This window comes from Ovis canadensis, chromosome 26 (genome assembly GCF_042477335.2).
Source record: "Ovis canadensis isolate MfBH-ARS-UI-01 breed Bighorn chromosome 26, ARS-UI_OviCan_v2, whole genome shotgun sequence".
Taxonomy (NCBI): Eukaryota; Metazoa; Chordata; class Mammalia; order Artiodactyla; family Bovidae; genus Ovis; species Ovis canadensis.
In genome coordinates, this window is record NC_091270.1 from 38,732,663 (window position 1) to 38,755,405 (window position 22,743).

The 22,743-nt window shown below is 40.5% G+C and overlaps 1 non-coding gene and 2 pseudogenes across 1 annotated transcript; all 3 read right to left on the reverse strand.

Annotated features, from left to right (window-relative positions):
• Positions 1-7,909: 7,909 nt before the first annotated feature.
• Positions 7,910-7,981, reverse strand: TRNAS-GGA (transfer RNA serine (anticodon GGA)). The gene has a single exon. It is a non-coding gene; the product is annotated as a tRNA-Ser (tRNA).
• A 2,565-nt stretch (positions 7,982-10,546) lies between these two features.
• On the reverse strand, positions 10,547-11,801 carry LOC138430917 (DNA methyltransferase 1-associated protein 1 pseudogene; annotated as a pseudogene).
• A 6,471-nt stretch (positions 11,802-18,272) lies between these two features.
• On the reverse strand, positions 18,273-20,350 carry LOC138431163 (cytochrome b5 reductase 4 pseudogene; annotated as a pseudogene).
• Positions 20,351-22,743: the final 2,393 nt, after the last annotated feature.

Here is a 22,743-nt window from a genome sequence, read left to right on the forward strand (position 1 = left end):
AAACCACAGCCTTGACTAGATGAACCTCTGTTAACAAAGTAATGTCTCTGCTTTTTAATATGCTGTCTAGGTTGGTCATAACTTTCCTTCCAAGGAGTAAGCGTCTTTTAATTTCATGGCTGCGATCACCATCTGCAGTGATTTTGGAGCCCAAAAAAATAAAGTCAGCTACTGTGTCCACTGTTTCCCCATCTATTTGCCATAAAGTGATGGGACAGATGCCATGATCTTCGTTTTCTGAATGCTGAGTCTTAAGCCAACTTTTTCACTCTCCTCTTTCACTTTCATCAAGAGGCTCTTTAGACCTTCTTCACTTTCTGCCATAAGAGTGGTGTCATCTGCATATCTGAGGTTATTGATATTTCTCCCAGCAATCTTGATTCCAGCTTGTGCTTCCTCCAGCCCAGCATTTCTCAAGATGTAAGTAAATCATATCACACCTAAATGTGTGTTCAGCAATTCCAATGCCTCCTCCTGTAGCATTACACCACCTCACACCGGTCCTTCTCCACAAGGGACCTAGTGCCTTTGAAATCCTAGTTGTGCTTGTCCCCAACCCCATCCCAAAGTCTTTCATCACAAAAGCAGCAGATTAATGTATTAACTCAATGGATTAAAAAGAATGATGTATGGATTCCACCCTCAAATAGAATATGTGCATTTTTTAATGTTAAAACAATAAATCCATTAAGACTGTTCCAAACCCAAAATTACAGTCTTCAGACAAGGAGAAAAAGTCCAAAAAATTATAAAAACCTATCATTTGAATTTCAGAACCCAGCAATTAGTCTTACTTCAACTGACCATTACCTTTGCTTTACAGATTTAACCAGAATCTGATTCCCATGTTCACACCCATTCTGAAAAATTTCAACTGCCTTGAAGCTTTTGCATTACCTGTATACAACAGGAACACCAACCGCCTTTCATCAGCCAGTTACACCTAGAGTTATTCCACCCCCAAGCTGCTACTTCCCGACTTGTATTACTCACACAGTGCCCTTTATTCCCCTTAGCAATATCATCCTTTTACTGAAAACTAATGGGCTTTCTCTTTACCTAATTTCCAGCAGCATCATCATCAGTGACTTCAATATCCAAATTTATTACTGGTACATAAGCCTGACCTTAGAGTCCTGTGATTTCATCTCCTCTAACCTTCAACTGTGCTCCATTCAGCCACCTACTCACATGGTCACCCTCTCATTATATTTTTCTCCTTATCATAAAATTTGTGCCTCTGTTAATTTATAGTCACTGACCTCAACAAAGGAACACTTTATAGCAACTCGTTTCCAACTTGCCATCTCTTCAAAGTTCCAATCCTCATCACCTTTCCCATCAGCCTCAATTTTTTAAAATAACTCTTTTTCTCAAATAAAATCTTATATGAAAGTGAAAAGTGAAAGTGAAGTCACTCAGTCATGTCCGACTCTATGCGACCCCATGGACTGTAGCCTGTCAGGTTCCTCTGTCCATGGGATTTTCCAGGCAAGATTACTGGAGTGGATTGCCATTTCCTTCTCCAGGGGATCTTCCCGACTCAGGAATTGAACCTGGGTCTCCCGCACTGCAGGCAGACGCTTTACCATCTGAGCCACCAGGGAAGCACTAACAAAGAAAACAGCTGATGTACATTTACATATTTAATGGTATACATTTATTTTTTATAAGCTTATATTTACCATTTCGTGAACCTCAAATTTTATCTGACTTATTTTGATGCAAGATATGCAACATATCCGAAGATAACTTCTACAGTTCCTGCAATAAACATGCAAACCCATTTGCGTCTATCCCTTCCTGCCTCTCTGCTTGAGAGAGAAGAGCTTACCCTCTTCGCATCCAAAACCTTCATCTTCTGCTTATAATCCCATTTTCTCCAACTCCACATAAACCTAACCAGTTCTAGAAACTTCACTTTTCAACCATGCATCGCCTCTTCTCCCTGCTGGCTTCTTCTCATTAGCATTTACATCTCAGTTCTTCCTCCAACCCCAAACAGAGTATATCCTCCCCATCTCTCTCCTCCTTTCATGATCAAAGCCTTGAAAGGATTTTTTTTTTTAATGCAGTGATTGTAATCCCTCACTGCTCATGATTCCCCCATTCTGCCTCTCCTTCTAGGTCAGGGATATAAAGAAACAAGCAGGCATCAACTCAAGGGAACCAACTGTGTGCACCTTTCCCCAGCTGCACAAGGATGTAACAGTGGCAGCTCAAAAATAACAGCAGGGATGCTCACCCCATGCAAATTGGCAACAACTCCAGGAATCAGTTTGTTTCTTTATTTGCCAGCACACTGCTGTTTGTCTTCTGTGCCGGCTGCATGCTCAGCCTCTTCAGTCATGTCCGACTCCTTGCAACCCTGCGGACTATAGCCTGCCAGGCTCCTCGGTCCACGGGATTCCGCAGGCAAGAATACTGGAGTGGGTTGCCATGCCCTCCTCCATATCTTCTCCTACAATTCCCTAAATTGCATATTTTTTAGCACTTCTTAGATGCTACTATAGAAACACTAACTTCCCATTCTTTTCATTCTCACCAATTCAGATATTACCAATGTACTGAGAATTCTCACATTATGCCACCACCCCAAAACTCACTCCATAAATCTACCCAAATTCTCCATGCCCCTCTTCATTTAAATTGTTTCATGCTCATGTCAACCTTACATAAAGTTTCTTTGAAAAGCTGAGTGCCCTCTGCAACTTTTCAATAAGTGACTCACCTGGTTGCTCAAGCAAGAAAACTGGGTATTATCCTTGACTCTTCAACCTTCCTTCTTTACCAGTGTATTCTATCTCCTAAACATTTCTCAAAATCACAAACTTCTTTTCTTTTGTTGTTCTATAGCCACAAGCCATAATTTAAGTTACGTGAACACCCTTCTAACTCATTTCTTTGCATCCAGAATTGTTCCAGCTCAATCCATTAGCTTCACTACAACAAGAATAGTGTTTTTAAAAAAACAAACATAAAGGTCACATTATTCTCCTACTTAAAACCCTAAATGCTACTAATCGTCTAAAATCTTTCCATAGTTCACTAAATATTTTCTAACCTGGCTCCTGTTGCCCTCCAGGTTCGCCCCTCTCTTTTCTAGTTTTCTGTATGCTACAGCCATTTCAAATGACTTCAGCTTCCAAATTTTGGCATGCTTTCCCCTTCTGCACCACTTTCTACCTCCCAAAGTTCTCTGCTTCTTCTTGTGCCTTTGGTTGTTGCCTCTAACTTTTAATCCAGTAACGACGTCTCCCTCTACACCTTCACTTTTGAATTCTGTAGCTGTCCTTCCGTGTCCTTCGAGGACTGGTTCCAGGATCCCCCTTAGATAGCACAATCTCCAGATGTTCAAGACTCTTGCATTAAATGGGTTAGTATTTCCACATTTTATAACTGTTTTCGAAGAATTACATTACCATATAGTATGCCTCTCTCTTTTGTAAACAGAGAGACTGCCTATCAGCCTATCAGCATCAGTGTTTTGTCTTTAATGTAACAAAAATTTAATACATTTAGAGACATGACTACTAAACTACCTGCCATAAAAACTGTATAAAGGTTCATTCATAGTGTATAGTTCAGACTACTGTGAAGCAGTCGTATCCATTGAACTCAGCTACCATCAAGCAATCACACTGCTTCTTCTCTAACTATCAATGTATACATCTTTATACCTGTAAGTAAACATGAGCCTCTCTTTGACATTATCTTTTCACCTTTGATGCTGAGTGTTAGTAATATGTATAACATCCACATTGTTTTCTATCACATAAGACAACACTGATGAAGGTACTAAGACACAAATGATTCACTTTCATCTTTAAACAGATGAAATAAAGTTAAATAAATATAGTTCATGCTATAAATGTATTTTCTCTTATGATTTTCTTAATAACATTTTCTTTTCCCTAGCTTTATGAAAAGATATAGAATTGAATGTTGTTGCTGTTGTTTAGTCATGTCTGACTCTTTACGACCCCATGGACTCAGCTCTGCCAGGTTCCTCTGTCCACGGGATTTCCCAGGTAAGAATACTGGAGTGGACTCCCACTTCCTTCTCCAGGGGATCTCTCTGACCCAGTGATCAAACCTGTGTCTCCTGCTCTGGCAGGCAAATTCTTTACCACTGAGCCACCAGTGAAGGCCATATTATTGAATATATAATACATGTGTGCTAACTCGCTTCAGTCACGTCTGACTCTGTGTGACCCCATGGACTGTAGCCCAGCAGGCTCCTCTGCCCATGGGTTTCTCCAGACAAGAATACTGGCAAGGGTTGCCATGCCTTCCCTCCAGGGGATCTTACCAACCCAGGGATCAAACCCACATCTCTTATGCCTCCTGATTGGCACCACCTGGGAAGCCCACATAACACATGAAAGTGAAAGTCACTGTCGTGTCCAACTCTTTGCGACCCCACAGACTATACAGTCCATGGAATTCTCCAGGCCAGAATACTAGAGTGGGTAGCCTTTCCCTTATCCAGGGGATCTTCCCAACCCAGGGATTGAACCCAGGTCTTCCGCATTGCAGGCGGATTCTTTACCAGCTGAGTCACAAGGGAAGTCCATATAATACATATTACATACAAAATATGTGTTAATCAAATGTTTATCAGTAAGGTTTCTGGTCAACAGTAGATTACTGACAGTTACATTTCTGTGAACTAGTCACAAGCAATATACTGATTTTCCACTGTGCAAGGGGAGCAGTGGTTAGCGCCACTAACCCCAACATTATTCAAGGGTCAACTGTAATGTGAAGACTAGGAATATCATAAGAACAAAATCCTCTTTTGCAAAGTACAATACTCTGAGCCAATAGTCCCTAGTATAAGGTAAAGACTTCAAATATATCTCATTTTACCTTATTTATGCATAATATAAAAATATCAAAGCACAAAGAAAGGTACATCACAGGTCTCTATCAAAGTTTGCTTACCCTGAATACATGCTAAATATATAAAGTTACAAATTTGTAGAAATCTGTGAGCATCATCTAAAAAATAAGTGAATGATTTCCCCCTTTGCTCAAAAAAAACAAAAACAAAAACTTTGCAATTATCTGCACGTGTGAGGCTGTGTGCATCCCACACTGACCTGAGCAGACATGCGGTAAAATGAGACAACTGTTCGAAAAAGTTCTGCCCCAGATGCTGTGTCCTGTGGTTTGCTGGCCAAATGTTGGTAATCTTCCGCTTACTAAATTAGACTTCAAATGGCACAATTAAAAGTGCTTTTACTTTCAAAATGGATAGTCACAAGAAACCATTGATTAACCACTGCTGCCTTTATTGGTCTCAGTTAAAACACTAAGCTACCCAGGAAGGCATGCAAGACTAAGGACAATGAGAAGTTTCAGAATGAAGAGTTTGGCAAAGAAAGAGAGTGGAGTGAGAGCTGGTCAACGAGACTAAATGAGGCCACAGAGACTGGAAGGGCAAGGAGCGCTTCTGAAAGGGAAGCAGAGGGAGCTCGGCTATGTCACAGTTCAGTCAAGGGCTGTTCCAGCCAGGGACCATTGTATTTGCTTTACTCCTTCAACAGAGTCTAAAAAACATGAAGGATCTGGTCTGGCCCAGGCCTCTTTCAGGCAGCATTTTTTTCCCTAACAGAACAGTGTGTGTGTGCAGCAGCCACCCCCATAGAGAGTGTGAAACATCTCCAAAGGGGATAAACACTCAGGGCTGCTCCATCTCTGCTTCTCCAGACTGCCCAGAGAAGTGAAGAAACGTCCTCTGAAAAATCTTTTACAGTGGATAGTACTGGGGGGTTTTACCCAACTTTACTGAATTATAATTAACACATGCTGTGTTTACTTTCCATTTCAGACTTTTTCTTTTTATAAAGAGTCAAGACAAGACATACACTGAACATTTAAACCTAACAACATCTCTTTCCTTTTAAAAAAATTAACCAAATATATTCTTTTTAAAAAAAGATACATTTTAATCTGCTTACTATGGCTCAATGAAGAATCATTTCCCTATAATTCAAATATTTAAATGGTACATTTTTTTTCTAAGCAGTCCCAGAACAACTTAATGAGTTGATTTGAGTGATTTTCAAATATCAGAATCCAAATGTTCACACACAGCTTTCTGGACCTTTTTTGGTAATGTTTTTAAAATTTATTGTTGTTGCTTAGTTGCTAAATCGTATCCAACTGTTTTGTGATCCCATGGACTGCAGCCTGCCAGCTCCTGTGTCCATGAGATTTTCCAGGCAAGAATACTGGAGTGGGTTGCCATTTCTCCAGGGGAAACTCCTCAATTTAATAGCTATATAAAGCCATATTTTATGTAACTAAAAATTTGTATTCAAATGCTATAGTAACTTTCAGTTCAGTTGCTCAGTCATGTCCAGCTCTTGGCGATCCCATGGATTGTAGCACGCCAGGCCTCTCTCCCCATCACCAACTCCTGGAGTTTACTCAAACTCAAGTCCATTGAGTCCGTGACACCATCCAACCATTTTATCCTCTGTCATCCCCTTCTCCTCCTGCCTTCAATCTTTCCCAGCATCAGGATCTTTTCAAATGAGTCAGTTCTTCGCATCAGGTGGCCAAAGGATTGGAGTTTCAGCTTCATCATCAGTCCTTCCAATGAATATTCAGGACTGATTTCCTTTAAGATGGACTGGTTTGATCTTGCAGTCCAACGGACTCTCAACAGTCTTCTCTAACACCACAGTTCAAAAGCATCAGTTCTTCGGCACTCAGCTTTCTTCATAGTCCAATTCTCACATCCATACATGACTACTGGAAAAACCACAACTTTGACTAGACGGATCTTTGTCGGCAAGTAACTTTAATGAGTATGAAATTCTCAAGGTGCTTTTATTTATTCTCCTAGAACTTCCATGGTTACTCTAGATTGCCATGAAAATACGGTTTTAAAATTCAGTCTCAAAAACTTTCAAAATACCCTGAAACATTTATGTATATTTATATCTACTATATAAGCACATATAATATGAATGTGAGTGTGAGCTCAATAGCTCAGTCCTGTCTGATTCTTTGTGACCCCCATGGACTCTAGCCTGCCAGGCTCTTCTGTCCATGGAATTTTCCAGGCAAGACTACTGGAGCAGGTCACCATTTCCTCCTCCAAAAGATCTCCCTGACCCAGAGATCAAACCCACACCTTCAAAATCTCCTCCACTGGCAGGTGGATTCTTCACCACTGAGCCACCTGAGAAGCCTAATATGTACGTACATGTGTATAATATATACAAATACCTATAATATGTATATATATAATATATATATTGTGTGTATATATATATTTCAAGCTGTTTTGAAAGTCTTTTTTGAGACTGAGAATTTTAAAAACATATACACATACATATATATATATTTATACACACATATACATACACACATACTGTGGAAAACAGTTGTTTGATACTGAAATAAAGGATAGTCACTGAACTATTTACACACTTGATGTGTGCTCCTTTTCAAATTACCTAAGGAAGACATGGTATTTCAAACACTGAGTATAAATGTAATCTGAGTGAAGAGATTAAGTCATTGTACTTAAGAAAAGCGAACAGATTGTACATCACTGTAAAATATTCAGATTCATTCAAATGACGCTTTCACATTCCCTTATCAAAGATAAATGTTGTCTCTAAAGCAATGTTGTCTATATATTTTTTCTGATGACAGAATTATCCAAATTAGAACAAAAGTTTGAATCTAGTTATAAGAGTTTATCATTTTCAGACTGCAAACAGTGATTAGGAGATAGGACAATAGAGTTAGTGTTGATATCCCTTTGGTGTGAAGTCACTCAGTCGTGTCTGACCCCATGGACTGTAGCCTACCAGGCTCCTCCCTCCATGGCATTTCTCCAGGCAAGAGTACTGGAGTGGGTTGCTATTTCCTTCTCCAGGGGATCTTCCCGACCCAGGGATCGAACCTGGGTCTCCCGCATTCCAGGCAGATGCTTTAACCTCTAAGCCACCAGGGAAGCCCTGATATCCCTTTGGCAAGTCTTTATTTCTTGAGTATATTTCTTTTTGCTTTTTGTATTGAATGGTACAAACTTTAGGATAAATCATCTAAATAACGGCATCACTTTTCACTTATTCCCTAAGGTTTGTTGAAATAGTCACAAAGCTGAAAATTCTGTAAGAGTTATCAAATCAATATATTAGAAGATTCAGGAAATGGTAAAATAATAACATAAATCAAAAGCCAGGAAGAAAACATTATGAATTTTTTAAAGTATAATGTTAACATTATAAACTCATTAGACAGCCTATAAATGGAAATACTAAATTTTGGTATTGTTTGTAGAATGCTTCTTATAGAAGTGAGATCTCTTTACAATCTTTAACTCTAGTAAAGGAGAATACCTTGAGGTCTTTTTTTTTTTAACTGAATCTTGAAGTTTCTAATTGGTGATTTCTGAAGTTACTAAACATTAATGAGCATTACAAGCACTATTTCACAAACTACAAATTAAAGTTCTAAAGCATTTAAAAAGGCTACATTTAAAAGCTTAAGAGCCTACATTTCTGATTACATAGAAGTTATCCTATGAGAGATTTCTAAGTAAGGGTTGGCCAAAAAGGTCACTTGGGTTTTTCCATAAGATCTTATGGAAAACCTTGAACGAATTTTTTCAGTCAACCCAATAAAATCATAACGAAAACAAGGTAAAAAGTAACTGTATGATTCTAGCATGGCCTGATGATAGCTGCTACTGTGTCCTGACAGCCATGGAAAACAGTCTCCACATCTCCAAGGAAAAGCTGACTTTAAGATCTCCCAGCATTGAATTAGATCCCCTTGTTTCTAAAATAATCTTTCAGAATCAATAAGCTATTAAAAGTGGGCACATATCCCCCCAGAAATTGGTAAGATTGTTTTTGGTAAAATTGTATCAAGTAATAAAAACAAAACTTTATTTTGCATTCCATGTCCCTTCGTGAAATTTGCAATCCAACAGGAAACATACAAAGAATATCTGAAAAACCAAGCTATAGCAGGATATAACAGAGTTATGAAACCGGGTTGTTTTCTCTCCTTATATGTTCTTCGTTTCTTACCATGCAAATGTTAAACTGAGGACTTCTTAAAGTAAGGTCTACAGCAAGGTAGAAAAACAAAGGTGGCTTTGAAATATTTTCATTTCTAGCTGTTTTCTCCAAAATCCTAAGACTTTGGGGAACTCAAATGTTTTGATTTCCACCAAAGGCAATAGATTCAAGGATAGGGTTTCCACAGTATAAAATAACTGGCCTCGCCTTTTGTTGATAGGGGAAGGGATGGTGAGGTAGGGGTTAAAACTAAAGGAAATTAAAAGGAAAATCAAAACATTACAAATCACAGCAAGAATGTCCAGAGTAAATGGTGAACAGGTTCACATCAAGAAAAGAACCATGAGAGACAGGTGTTCTTGATCAAGGACAAAGCTGTCCCACAGGACTACAGACAGCAGAGCACACAAACTAACAACCCGAACATCACACAAGCAAGTCTGGCACAGGGAACAACCATTATCGTCTGATATCATCTACAGATTTCAATTTATTACCAGCTAACACGCTGCCCACAGCCAAGGAGGAGGAGAGATGCCTGTGTCACAAATTGTATACACAGCACCTGAAGCTCTTCCTGATACCATCTCTCCGCACAAAGCTTTAGGACTCTTCACCTGAAAGCCAATACAACTTTGTAACTCAACTATACTTCAATTAAAAAATCTTTTTAAAGCTTAAGGATTCTTTCGAGCCCAAGAAGAAACAGGTGATATACACTGAAGACCTAGTAGGCAGGTAGGGTTGGCAAAACTGAAATAAGCCACCTTGAATCTGTGTTTAGACTCTTCCCCAAGAATACAGTCACCATGTATCTTAAGAGGGAATTTATACTTCTGGAGGAGTTTAGCCAAGAACTAGGATGTAGAAAGTCACACTTTAAAAATCACTGCTCAAAAAAAAAAAAAAATCACTGCAAATTGTGTATATTTTCCTAGGGTTTAAATATTACGTCAGGAATTTTTAGGAAAATATTAAGCAATTTAAGGGTAATTCAAAGCATAACTTTTACACATTAAAACAGAATGGACTCTTCTGATGGAACAGAACATGAAACTAAGGTACTAAGTATTGTAGCCTTACCTTCGAACTTAAAAATATTCCCTTCGACTCTGCCCCAGAGTTTTAGCTCTCTCTCCTCTGGGAATAAAATTCTTCAGTAGGAAATGTAATAAACGCTGTTACACAATAACATGCGAAATTCATTGTGAATCTTTAGGATACTCTTTATCTTCGGGGGTAAAAAAACTTTAAAACCGAGATTGCATTGACAAAGTATGCTACAAACTACATACTGAAAGAAGCAAATATTTATGTAAACATAGGTGATTTAAATAGACAGGAAGAAGCATTTCATACTTTGATGTGGAAAGTTACTCCCTTCATCCTCATTTAGGTAAAAAGGATTTTGGTTGTTTTTTTCCGACTCACCAGCTCTACGCAGCCGCATGCCTCACCTCTTGCGGCCTCTCACGGTTTCTCGGTTTTCTTCACAGAAGAGGAGCTGGAGATGATTCCCATCGCTTCCTCGTGGACGCATGGGTGCGATGATAGTAGACGATGGTGCCCTTGCTAGGATCAGGCCCCAGGCCAGGTTCAGGCTCCGCCAGGGCCCGCACCGACGCTGGGGTGGCAGCCTCGCAGCACCCAGCCGGGGCCAGCGCCCGGGGCTCGTCCTCACGGGCGGCGCCATCCTGCTCGAGCTGGTCCACCTGCACCAGCTCGGGCCGCGCCTCGCTGAGCCTGCGCACCAACCGCTCCTGCAGGCTCAGCTCCACACCCAGCACTGGTTCCAGGCCCTGATAGTCTGTTTCATGGACTCTAGCAGCTCCATCTGCTAGTAGTCATGCCCATAGTTTCAGAACAACCGGCTTCTCGGCCCCTTTTTTGTGAGGCGACTGCGTCAGGAGGACGTTGCTGGGCAGCCCGGTCGGCGGCCATCAAAACCTTCTGTGCTCCCGACTATGTTTCTTCTGCCGGGACTAGAGCTGGAGCAGCTTATATAGTGGGTACTCATCCGCCATCGCGTGCTTACTGACAACTTACAGCGCTGCTTCAGTTGTTCCTTCCGCCGTCGCCAGTGCCAAGCATCGAACACTGGTACCCCGAGGTCTGTGTGTTGTCCAGACCTCGGCCTGGACGTTGTCCATCTTGGCTCAGACGTGGTAATATCGCTCCTTCAAGTCCTCTGCAGGTGGCTCTGTCAACTGCTGGCGATCATCCCAGGCATGGCGAACGACAAAAGGGAGACCGAAGCAGCGGCTGAGGTCAAGAAGGTGGTCAGTTTCTGCCTCTGTTTGAGCATCGTGGTGAAACTACAGCTGGTACTCCTGCTCTGAATGCGCGGGCACCGCCAGTCTTATGGAACGTGGGCAAGGGGACAGCCTTGCCCTCCTCAGCTGCCTGTCGCCAGTGGAAGAATGGGCTCCATCCTTGCAGGCTTGGTTGGTGGATGGCATCCACTACCAGAGCCACGTCTTCTTGGGGAACTTGGCCCTCACGGTGCGGTGGCCTTGCCCGTGTCACTGGATAGCAGTGGGTCTACATCCTTCTTGTGAGAGTAGAGCAGCGGGTAGACTTCCCGGTTCACGTCCGCAGACTTCTGGAAGGCCAGGGCTTCGTAGGACTTCTTGGGCTTTTTCTTGTCTGGCTTGATAATCTACTTCTTGCTGATGGTCCCGGAAGCCCCGTGCCTCTCTCATCCCCAAGTTCTAGAATGTCCTACACATTTGCACCCACAGCCATGGTGCCGAGAGATAAATGCCTGGATTTCCAAGCTGCAGCTAGGTGGCTCCTCTATAGCCGTAAAACCATGGACCTTTTTTTTTTTTTTTTTTTTGTGGGGAGGAGGAGAAAGGGATGCAACAACCTTATTGAAATAAAATCTAATGAGAACTTAAAAGGAAGCGCTTAGACACCTCCTTTCAAGCTCAGGACCAAGTGGCTAAGGATGGATTCTTTCAGGTCGCAGAGGGTGTGCCCATCTTCCGGCTTTTTCCCGGTGCTTGTATGGTGTCTGAATCAGCCATTGTCGGCTCGCAGGCAGTAACCAAACCAGTCGTTTGAATTGGGAAATTTGAATATGAAGAATTATCCATTCATTAGAGGGAATTTACTAATAAAAATGATAGAGAGAATCTAAAGAATACAGAAAAAGCAGGTGTAAATGGCAGCCACTCCTGCTAGGACTAAAACAGAGTTTTCAAAGAAGAGCATCTTAGGAGAAAGTCTCCCAGACTGAAGCTCAGAATCAGCTGGAGAAGGTGCAGCTGCCTCCCACTGCAGGGAGAGAATTTCCCTGAAGTGTTGAGTACCAGGCCCGGCCAGCCAGAAACTAGCTGCACTAGGGAATTCAGAGCATAACTAGGAAGCCGCCAGCTGAAGACAATGAGGAGCAGGTCGCTGAAACTTGCTGGGAAGCCCCCTCTGAGGTGAGAACTAATTTCACTAGAAAGCTGCATCCGGAGTTCTGATAAAACTTTCTAAGAAGCCACCCACAGGGGGCGCACTTTTGAGTGACCCCCTCAAGAGAAGGGTAGTTCAGCTCCATATCCCTGGAGCAAAAGGGGAAAACCACTGGGTTCAGGAAGAAGAGTGTCTTTTCTCCTGTGGGACCCTTCTAGAGCCTTCTACCATAATGCTAAACATTATCCCATGTTAAGTGATGACAAGATCCAGCTCCAATAGTACAAAGCAGGACAAAGGAGGACGGTTTAGGGACTGAGGCTATACTTTGAAAACAGACTTATTGTCCTTCCAGACAACTCCAACTGTAATCCTTTAGCCATAAAGGAAGACCAGCATCCACTTCAAAACTCTGCATGTCCATCTCTCACCTATACATAAACATTTTGGGGTCTGTGTCAGGCGTTGGATTAATATCAAGAAATATTTGCTTCTGGCCGTTTCATTTCTTAGATGAAGCTGCTAATCAATAAGTAACAGTAGGTATAAGAGCATTAAGAAAAACATTAAAAAGGTAAAAGAATGACTGCAAGCTCTTTTTCTGAGATACCAGGACACTGTTTGATGGGGAAATCAGTCCTGAATATTCATTGGAAGGACTGATGCTGAAGCTGAAACTCCAATCCTTTGGCCACCCGATGCAAAGAACTGACTCACTAGAAAAGACCCTGATGCTGGGAAACATTGAAGGCAGGAGGAGAAAGGGACAACAGCAGATGAGATGGTTGGATGGCATCACTGATTCGATGGACATGAGTTTGAGTAAGCTCCAGTAGTTAGTGATGGACAGGGAAACCTGATGTGCTGCAGTCCATGGGGTTGCAAAGGGTCGGACACAACTGAGTGACTGAACTGAACTGATTATCCTGTGCATGCATGCTAAGTTGCTTCAGGTGTCCAACTCTTTGTGACCCTATGGACTGTAGCCCACCATGCTTCTCTGTCCTTGGGGTTCTCCAGACAAGAAGTCTGGAGTGGGTTGCCATGCCCTTCTCCAGGGGATCTTCCCAACCCAGGGATCAAACCCATGTCTCTTAGTCACCTGCATTGGCAGGTGGGTTCTTTACCACTAGCACCACCAGGGAAGCCCCTTATTATCCTGTATAGGTCATTGTATTGGTTTGGTACAGTTTGATATCTAACTAAGTACATATATAGATGGATAGATAGATAGATATAGATATATAAAATGATTGATTGGATTGTTTCCTTCATCTACATTTAATTTTTTATTGATAGTTAGATTATATCTGGCACAAAGCTTTTGTTTTCTGCCTAATATCTTTTTATTCTTCTGTTCCTCCTTTACATTAAGTATTTTTGCACTAAGTAAATTTTTAAATGTAACATTGTAATTTCTTTAATATATTTTTACTTTTTAAAAAAAGGATTTTCTTAATTGTTGCTCTGGGGATTTTTGTATATATTTTATTAGAATATACTCTAGATTTATATTGGAATAATTCCATTGAGATATAGAAACATTAATTCTGAAGAGCTTGAGTTTTTGTGGTATTATTCTTATTTGCTCTGCATCTATATATCATACCAATCCAACAATAAATTGTTCCAATTATTACTTAATTGTATTTTTTTAAAGGAGCTGAGAAAAGAAATGAGAGCAGGTATACATTTATAACACTTATCATATACATATTTATATCTTCTCATGTACTTTTTCTGGTTCTCTACACTTGTCCCTGTAGCTTTGAATGACCAACTGGTATCATTTCCTTAGCCCAATACAGCTTTGTTCCCACCTACCTCCTTTGTGGTGTTGGCAAATAACATTTCTATATGTTCTTGACCAAACAGTACAATTATATACAATTATACTGCTTTATACAAATTATTTTGTAGTCCTTTAAGAGAAGAGAAAATAATCACTTTACCACTGTCATATTTCTCCAAAATTCAGGGATGAAATCATTTTTTGCATAAACCTTGAACTTTGAGTGACTTAGCTGGGGATTCATAACTAGATCTTAATTAAGCAGGACTAATTTGAGAGATGAAGATTCAAAAGAAAATGTGCAACTGTCTCCTTTGATTGCCCTCAAAGCATTAAGGAAATTACAATTTGAACGTGTTAAGGAGTTCTGCTCAATTACTATTTTCTAGTCTTTTTTTTTTAAAGTCCTATATGTGGAAAGTATATTCCAGAAGAGCTATTTAAAATTATAAAAGACGATACTGTTAAGTGCTGCACTCAATATGTCAGCAAATTTAGAAAACTCAGCAGTGGACATAGGACTAGAAAAGGTCCATTTTCATTCCCATCTCAAAGAAGGGCAGTGCCAAAGAATGTTCAATCTGCCATGCAATTGCACTCATTACACATACTGACGAGGCTTTCCAGGTGGCCCTAGTAGTGAAGAACCCTACTGCCAATGCAAGAGACATAAGAAACTCAGGTTCGATCCCTGACTTGGGAAGATCCTCTGGAAAAGGGCATGGCAATCCAATTCAGGATTCTTGCCTGGAAAATCTTATGGACAGAGGTGCCTAGCAGGCTACAGCCCACTGTGTCACAAAGAGTCAGATATGACTAAAGCAGCTTCGCACACACACACACACACACACACATACTAGCAAGGTTATACTCAAAATCCTTCAAGCTAGGCTTCAGCAGTATGTGAACTAAGAACTTCCAGATGTACAAGCTGGATTTAGAAAAGGCAGAGGAACCAGAGATCAAATTGCCAACAATCATTGGATCATGGAGAAAGCAAGGGAATTCCAGAAAAATATCTACTTCTGCTTCATTGACTATGCTAAAGCCTTTGACTGTGAGGATCACAACAAACTGGAAAATTCTTAAAGATATGGGAATACCAGACCACCTTCCTGTCTCCTGAAAAAACTGTATGCAGGTCAAGAGGCAGCAGTTAGAACGGGACATGGAACAGCAGACTGGTTCCAAACTGGGAAAGGAGCACGTGAAGGCTGTATATCATCACCCTGCTTATTTAACTTCTATGTGGAGAGCATCATATGAAATGCCAGGCTGGATGAAGCACAGCTAGAATCAAGATTGCCAAGGGAAATATCATCAACCTCAGATATGCGGATTATACCAGTGTAATGGCAGAAAGCAGGGAGGAACTAAAGAGCCACTTGATGAAGGTGAAAGAGGAAGAGAAAAAGCTGGCTTAAAAACTCAGCTTTCAAATAACTAAGATCATGGTATCCAGTTCTATCACTTCATGGCAAATAGAAGGGGAAACAATGGAAACAGTGACAAATTTTCTTTTCCTGGGCTCCAAAATCACTGCAGATGGTAGACATGAATGTGAGCAAACTCCAATAGATAGTGGAGGACAAAGGAGCCTGGCTTGCTGCAGTCAATGGGGTCACAACAAGTCAGACATGACTTAGCAACTGAACAATATGTGAGGTCCAGTGACTGAAACATAATTAAAAGCCTAAATTGATGACTTAACGATGTTGAAAAAGAAGCATTAGGCCTTGATGCAGCATAAAAAGATTTTAGACCCATTTATCTGGCTAATTTAACAGCAGATTTCTCTGACGATGAAGGGAGTGAAATAAATGACCTGTGGCTGTATCATCCAGCCATGCATTTGTGATTTCTGTAGTTACAAATATTATTACTCCATCTTTTCAGTTTTATTCTTTTTTTTTTTACTGATCTGTAAAATTCAGGTATTATGCATGAATAACACTTTCATGGATGGTAAAAGAGGTCTTATCTGAAATAAGCACCACTTCTCATTTTACAACCATGATATCAAAAGAGACTTACACTCTGACCTTACATTTGAAAGACTGTTGTATATAATGTGATAAAAAGTCATGGAAGGATTTAGCAGACTTGTAGGTTCAAGCACCTGAGTCCAAGGGTAAAGATGCAAAAGTAAAAATAGTAAAATAATAAAATAAAATAAAACCTGCTAAAGTAGAATGACTCTTTCCCTCTGGCAAAATCACTGCCTCCCAGAAATAAAATGTAACATCCCAATTCTTTTAAGTGAGACCCTCTGATTTTTCTCTCACCATTGCCCTGGGGCCATATCCAAAGCCATCTTCCTATTAACTAGATAGCAAGGTTACAATGAACCTAGAGGAGAAGCTGCTATATAAATGGGAATGCCTCTACGTTAGAAAACATTGGTGAGGAAGACCACAAAAGAAAATGAAAAAGACAAAGAAGTAAATGTGGTATAATCTAGAAAGACAAGAAAGAATAACCTAAATTTAGTATATCAGAAAAAATAAAATGAGTTTCCTTCTCTTTTGATGCTTTCTAACCTAAAGCTGGAAGAAATCTAAGGTCTTATCTAATCTGGCTTCCTGGTTTTTCAGATAAACAAATTGTAGCCTAGAAAGGTCTAGCTCCAGATACATTATTTGAGAGTCTTCTGAAATATAGTTTTAGAAAAAGTAATAACTATTAAAAAAAAAAACTTTAAAGGGAGAACACAAAAGTTTAAAAGTACACTTAAAATGAAACTAAATTTAAATATGTATTACTTTGTAGATCTATCCCAGTATACTGAAAGAAAAAAGTGAAGTGCCACCTTTTCAATTTTTATGATGATTTATACTTTAGAAAAGATATTACTTTGGATCCTCCCTGATAGCTCAATTGGTAAAGAACTTGCCTGCAATGCAGGAGACCCAGATTTGATCCCTGGGTCAGGAAGATCTCCTGGAGAAGGGAATGCTACCCACCCACTCCAGTATACTTGCCTAGAAAATCCCGTGAACACAGGAGCCTGGAGCCTGGAGGGCTATAATCCATGCGGTTGCTGCTGCTGCTGCTGCTGCTGCTGCTGCTGCTGCCGCTAAGTCGCTTCAGTCATGTCCGACTCTGTGCGACCCCATAGACGAAGCCCACCAGGCTCCCCCATCCCTGGGATTCTCCAGGCAAGAACACTGGAGTGGGTTGCCATTTCCTTCTCCAATGCATGAAAGTGAAAAGTGAAAGGGAAGTCGCTCAGTCGTGTCCAACTCTTAGCGACCCCACGGACTGCAGCCTACCAGGCTCCTCCATCCATGGGATTTTCCAGGCAACAGTACTGGAGTGGGGTGCCATTGCCTTCTCCTATCCATGGGGTTGCGAAGTGTTAACACTTTCACTTTCACTTGACTTTGGGAAAAGACTAATTGATAAATGTAAAAATATCACATTTTATATTTGATATGCATTGTTATTACAAGAAAATATCCACTAAAAAAGCTGGATTCATTTTTAATAAGTTTTTTAAACAGGCAAATGATAAATATTTATCGCTGACAGCTAATATTGAAGAGGCCAGTGAAGAATTGGAAGATTTAACAATTTAAACATCTTAAAGGCATACCTACTAACATGGATAAATCTATGAAGATTATTCAACTTAAATAAAGGAAAGTGAAGTGAAGTGAAGTCGCTCAGTCGTGTCTGACTCTGCGACCCCATGGACTATAGCCTACCAGGCTCCTCTACCCATGGGATTTTCCAGGCAAGAATACTAGAGTGGGTTGCCATTTCCTTCTCCAGGAAATCTTCCCAACCAGAGATTGAACCCAGGTCTCCTGCATTGTAGGCAGACGCTTTACCATCTGAGCCACCAGGGAAGTCCAAAGCTGCCTTCAATTTTATAAAGCATTTGTGAAAAATTAACAAACATAAATCTTGAAAGAGACCAGAAGGGGGAGCTCGCACATGCTGTGACAACAGCAGAGCCCAATAAGGAAAAGAAAGGTTCCTTTCCTTTCTTTTTTTTTTTTTTTAAAGTACTTAAGTATATTTTTATTCTACTCGGTATCAAGGCCATAGACACAAAATGTTTGGATCACTTAATAAGTTATAACATTCCATGTTTTCATAATAAGAACAAGGACATAAATAATCATTTCCTGAGTTAACAGTGCAATGTAGAATTTAATCTGTATTGCTAATCAGACATTGTACAGCATAGAAATGTGATCAAAATGATCATTTGCTTTATCATGTCATAAAACAAGACAGCTTATTGTAGAACAGTGATACAGTTTACATGGTAACAAACTTTGTGATTCATAACAAAGAATCCTATCTGTACTTGTTGCCATGATTGACTTTTCAGGACAAATATCAGTAGTAAAATAAGTTAAGGTACAAAATAAAGTCCACAAGGTATCTATAGTGAAGAAACATTTGTTTTTGTTTAAGAAACTGAAACTTGGATTCTAGTTAACCCTTCAGTATATTCAAAAATGTTCTCTTAAAAAAAACCTTAAGTAATCACAAATTTAAACAGTTGAAGGACAGCTCTTCGTTATGCTGTAGAACTATGGATCTCATCTTTGGAAAAGTTCAGATCATGCAGCATCTTCATTCCTTGTTCTGTAAATGGCGTTGGTCCACAGAGGCAGATGAGGACTTTGGATGTGTCTGAACTTCTTTTCAAAAATTCAGATAGCAAAGCTAGTGAAATGTATCCCTGTTTGCCACTCCATTCAGAAGTAGGTGCTGAGAGGACAAATTCAACCTCAAATCTTTTATCCTTACATGCTAATTTCTCCAACTGGCTTCTCCAAATTATGTCATCCTCTGTTTTATTGAAGAACATCAGCTTCACTTTCCTGAGACTGGGTATATTAGTCAAAGCATAATTCAGTACTTTAACCACTGGTGTGAAGCCTGTTCCTGCTGCCAATAAAAAGAGATCTTCCAATTCTTGGAGCTGGGATATTATAAAATTGCCCTCAGGATTGCTTACAGAAACATAATCTCCAATCTGAAGATGATCAAGCTCTGGTGTGAAGAATCCAGCAGGGTAGATTTTGATCAAAAAGTAGATGTATATATTGTTGGGAAGAACTGGTTCCTTGAACTCTGAGAATAAGGAATCAGATACAGGTGTATATGGCTTCACACTTTCAGTACCTGTAATAGGTAGCTTGAGGTAAACGTGTTGCCTTACTGGCACCTGAAGATGTGTGCTCGGTGGCAGCATTAAGCAGAAAAGCTTCGTATCACGAGTCACATCTTCCTTGGAAACTAACTGGCATTTTCTGTAGAACAAACCTGTATCTTTCTTTGGAATAATTGAATTATGATTCTCCTGGGGATGACCAAGGCGTTTCCAAGAAGTATTCTCTTTTTTCTTCAGGACAATCTCTATTTTTCCCACATTCTCAACAACTAGCACAGAAAAATCTTCCTGAATCTCATGACTTAGGGCAACATGAACAAGGTATGAATAATCCTTGATAACTGTCTCGGCTCTAAAGGAATCATCCCGATGATCAACTATTACTGAATCTAAATTGATAGCCTTCTGTTTAGTATATATGACGACGGTGACTAAAGAGTCTGTTTGGAACCAGTCATAGCTTGGAGAACTAGGACTTTCTTTGGCAAGTGTATCTGTCACTTGGCTCTGAGGAAGCATGCCATTTAAGACTTTCTTTTCCTCATGATAGTCTTTAGGAAGAGCAGGTTTCATGGCCATCCTGCCCACCAGGCATTCTTTCAGCATGGATTCATAGTTGACCCAACAATGAACCTGATCAAAAAGGTCAGTACCATCTGATCCTGCTGCTCTCATAAGTTCATCTTCTCCGCCAGGATGATACTCCATATATGGGCTGACATTATAAACAAAGCCTCTTATGCATATCCAGCAGTCATCTTTTTTGTTGTGTTTTTTAAGTTCTTCCTCAGTTGCTTCAATTAACCTGCCTTTTAATCCCGTTAGGTCCTTTCCACTTTTGGTCAGTCGAATCCAATCCATGAGACTTCTGCCCTGTTTCAGAGGGACCTTGCTACGCCCCCCAGAGGCGACGCGCTGCTGCGAGCTGGGGCCCGGGAAGGACTGGGAAGGGACATTCAGCATCCTGGACCCCTCGGGGTCCGCTGCCCAACTCGACAGCTCAGCTCAACGCCAGTGGAGTAACACCTCCCGCACCGGCTCCGAGGCCGGGCACAGGCCCGGTTCCTTTCCTTTCCATTCTTGGCAACGATTCAGCCAATGAAAAGCCATGTACTCTGTTCACGGTAGCTCCCCCGACCCCCCAACTTCCTTTTCTTCTCTATAAAAGCATTCTCCTCCCTTTGCCTTGTGGGAATTTGCAGGGTTGAGGAACTCAAATTATAATTCTCTGCAAATCCTGAATGAACCCATCTTTGCTGGAGAAATGTCTGGCAGTCTATTTGTTTCTGGTTAACAGGTTTTGTGAACCGTGAAATTCCAGATGTTCAAGCCAGTTTTCAAAAAGGCAGAGGAATCAGAGATCAAACTGCCAACATCCGCTGGATCTTCAAAAAGCAAGAGAGTTCCAGAAAAATATCTATTTCTGCTTTATTGACTACATCAAAGCTTTTGATTGTGTGGATCACAATAAACTGGAAAATTCTGAAAGAGATGGGAATACCAGACCACCTGACCTGTCTCTTGAGAAATCTGTATGCAGGTCAGGAAGCAACAGTTAGAACTGGACATGGAACAACAGACTGGTTCCAAAGAGGAAAAGGAGTATGTCAAGGCTGTATATTGTCACCCTGCTTATTTAACTTATATGCAGAGTACATCACAAGAAATGCTGGGCTGGAGGAAGCACAAGCTGGAATCAAGATTGCCGGGAGAAATATCAATAACCTCAGATATGCAGATAATACCACCCTTATGGCAGAAAGTGAAGAAAAACTAAAGAGCCTCTTGAAACTGAAAGAGGAAAGTGAGAAAGTTGGCTTAAAACTCAACATTCAGAAAACTAAAATCATAGCATCTGGCCCCATCACTTCATGGCAAATAGAGAAATAATGGAAACAGAGACTTTATTTTCTTGGGCTCCAAAATCACTACAGATAGTGACTGCAGCCAGGAAATTTAAAGATACTTGCCTTGGAAGAAAAGTTATAATCAACCTAGACTGCATATTAAAAACCAGAGATATTACTTTGCCAACAAAGGTCCGTCTAGTCAAAACTATGGTTTTCCCAGTAGTCATGTATGGATGTGAGAGTTGGACTATAAAGAAAGCTGACCACTGAAAAACTGATGCTTTTGAACTGTCGTGTTGGAGAAGACTCTTGAGAGTCACTTGGACTGCAAGGAGATCCATCCAGTCCATCCTAAAGGAAATCAGGCCTGAATATTCTTTGGAAGGACTGATACTGAAGCTGAAACTCCAACACTATGGTCACCTAATGCAAAGAGCTGACTCATTTGAAAAATAACCCTGATGCTGGCAAGATTGAAGGCAGGAGGAGAGGGGGACGACAGAGGATGAGATGGCAAATGGCATCACCGACTCAATGGACGTGAGTTTGAGCAAGCTCCGGGAGTTGGTGATGGACAGGGAAGCCTGGCATGCTGCAGTCCATGGGGTCGCAAAGAGTCGGATATGACTGAGCGACTGTACTGAACTGGACTATAGTCCGCCAGGCTCCTGTGTCCTCTGGAAATAGGATTTCCCAGGTAATAACACTGGAGTGAGTTGCCATTGCCTTCTCTAGCAGAATTCCCGACCCAGGGTTCAAACCTGCGTCTTCTACATTGCAGGGGGATTATTTACTGCTGAACCAATAATTCAAACATATTGCAAAATGGTGGTAAATAGAATATTATAAAGTGTATTGGCTTTTTAAAAAGTGCTTCCCAAGGATAGCAATCAGCTGTAACAAGGGAAAAATCTAAATTCATATTTAGAGTTTGACTGCCACCTACAGGGTTATTTTTAGCCTTGTTTTCTTCTATTTCCAAATGATCAATGTGACTAAAACTTTAAACATTTGATAAAATTTTGAGGAAAAATAAACTTGTGAATAAAGTTGTTTATTCCACTGACAAACTGCTTCAAAGAAAATTTAAATGATCCCTCTTGAAGCTCTATATATGACTTATTGTACATGAATTTCATTTCTTATTGAGATTTAGGCTAATCATTCTCTTTTTCATGATAAAATACTTAAAAGTGTATTTTCAGGCCATGATATAAAACCACACCTAAAGTGATCCTAATTTAGTACAATAGATTCTTCTAAACAGTGGAAATCTTAATTTTAAGGACATTGCTAAATGTTTTAACCAAAGTGGATTGAGAGGCAGTGGATGAAACAGATATAGCATGCCAGGGTCCTCTGTCCATGGAAATTCTCCTGGCAAGAATACTAAAGTGAGTTGCCATGCCCTCCTCCGAGGGTTCTTCCCAACCCAGGAATCAAACCCAGATCTCCCACGTTGCAGGCAGATTCTTTACCATCTGAGCCACCAGGGAAGCCCCATAA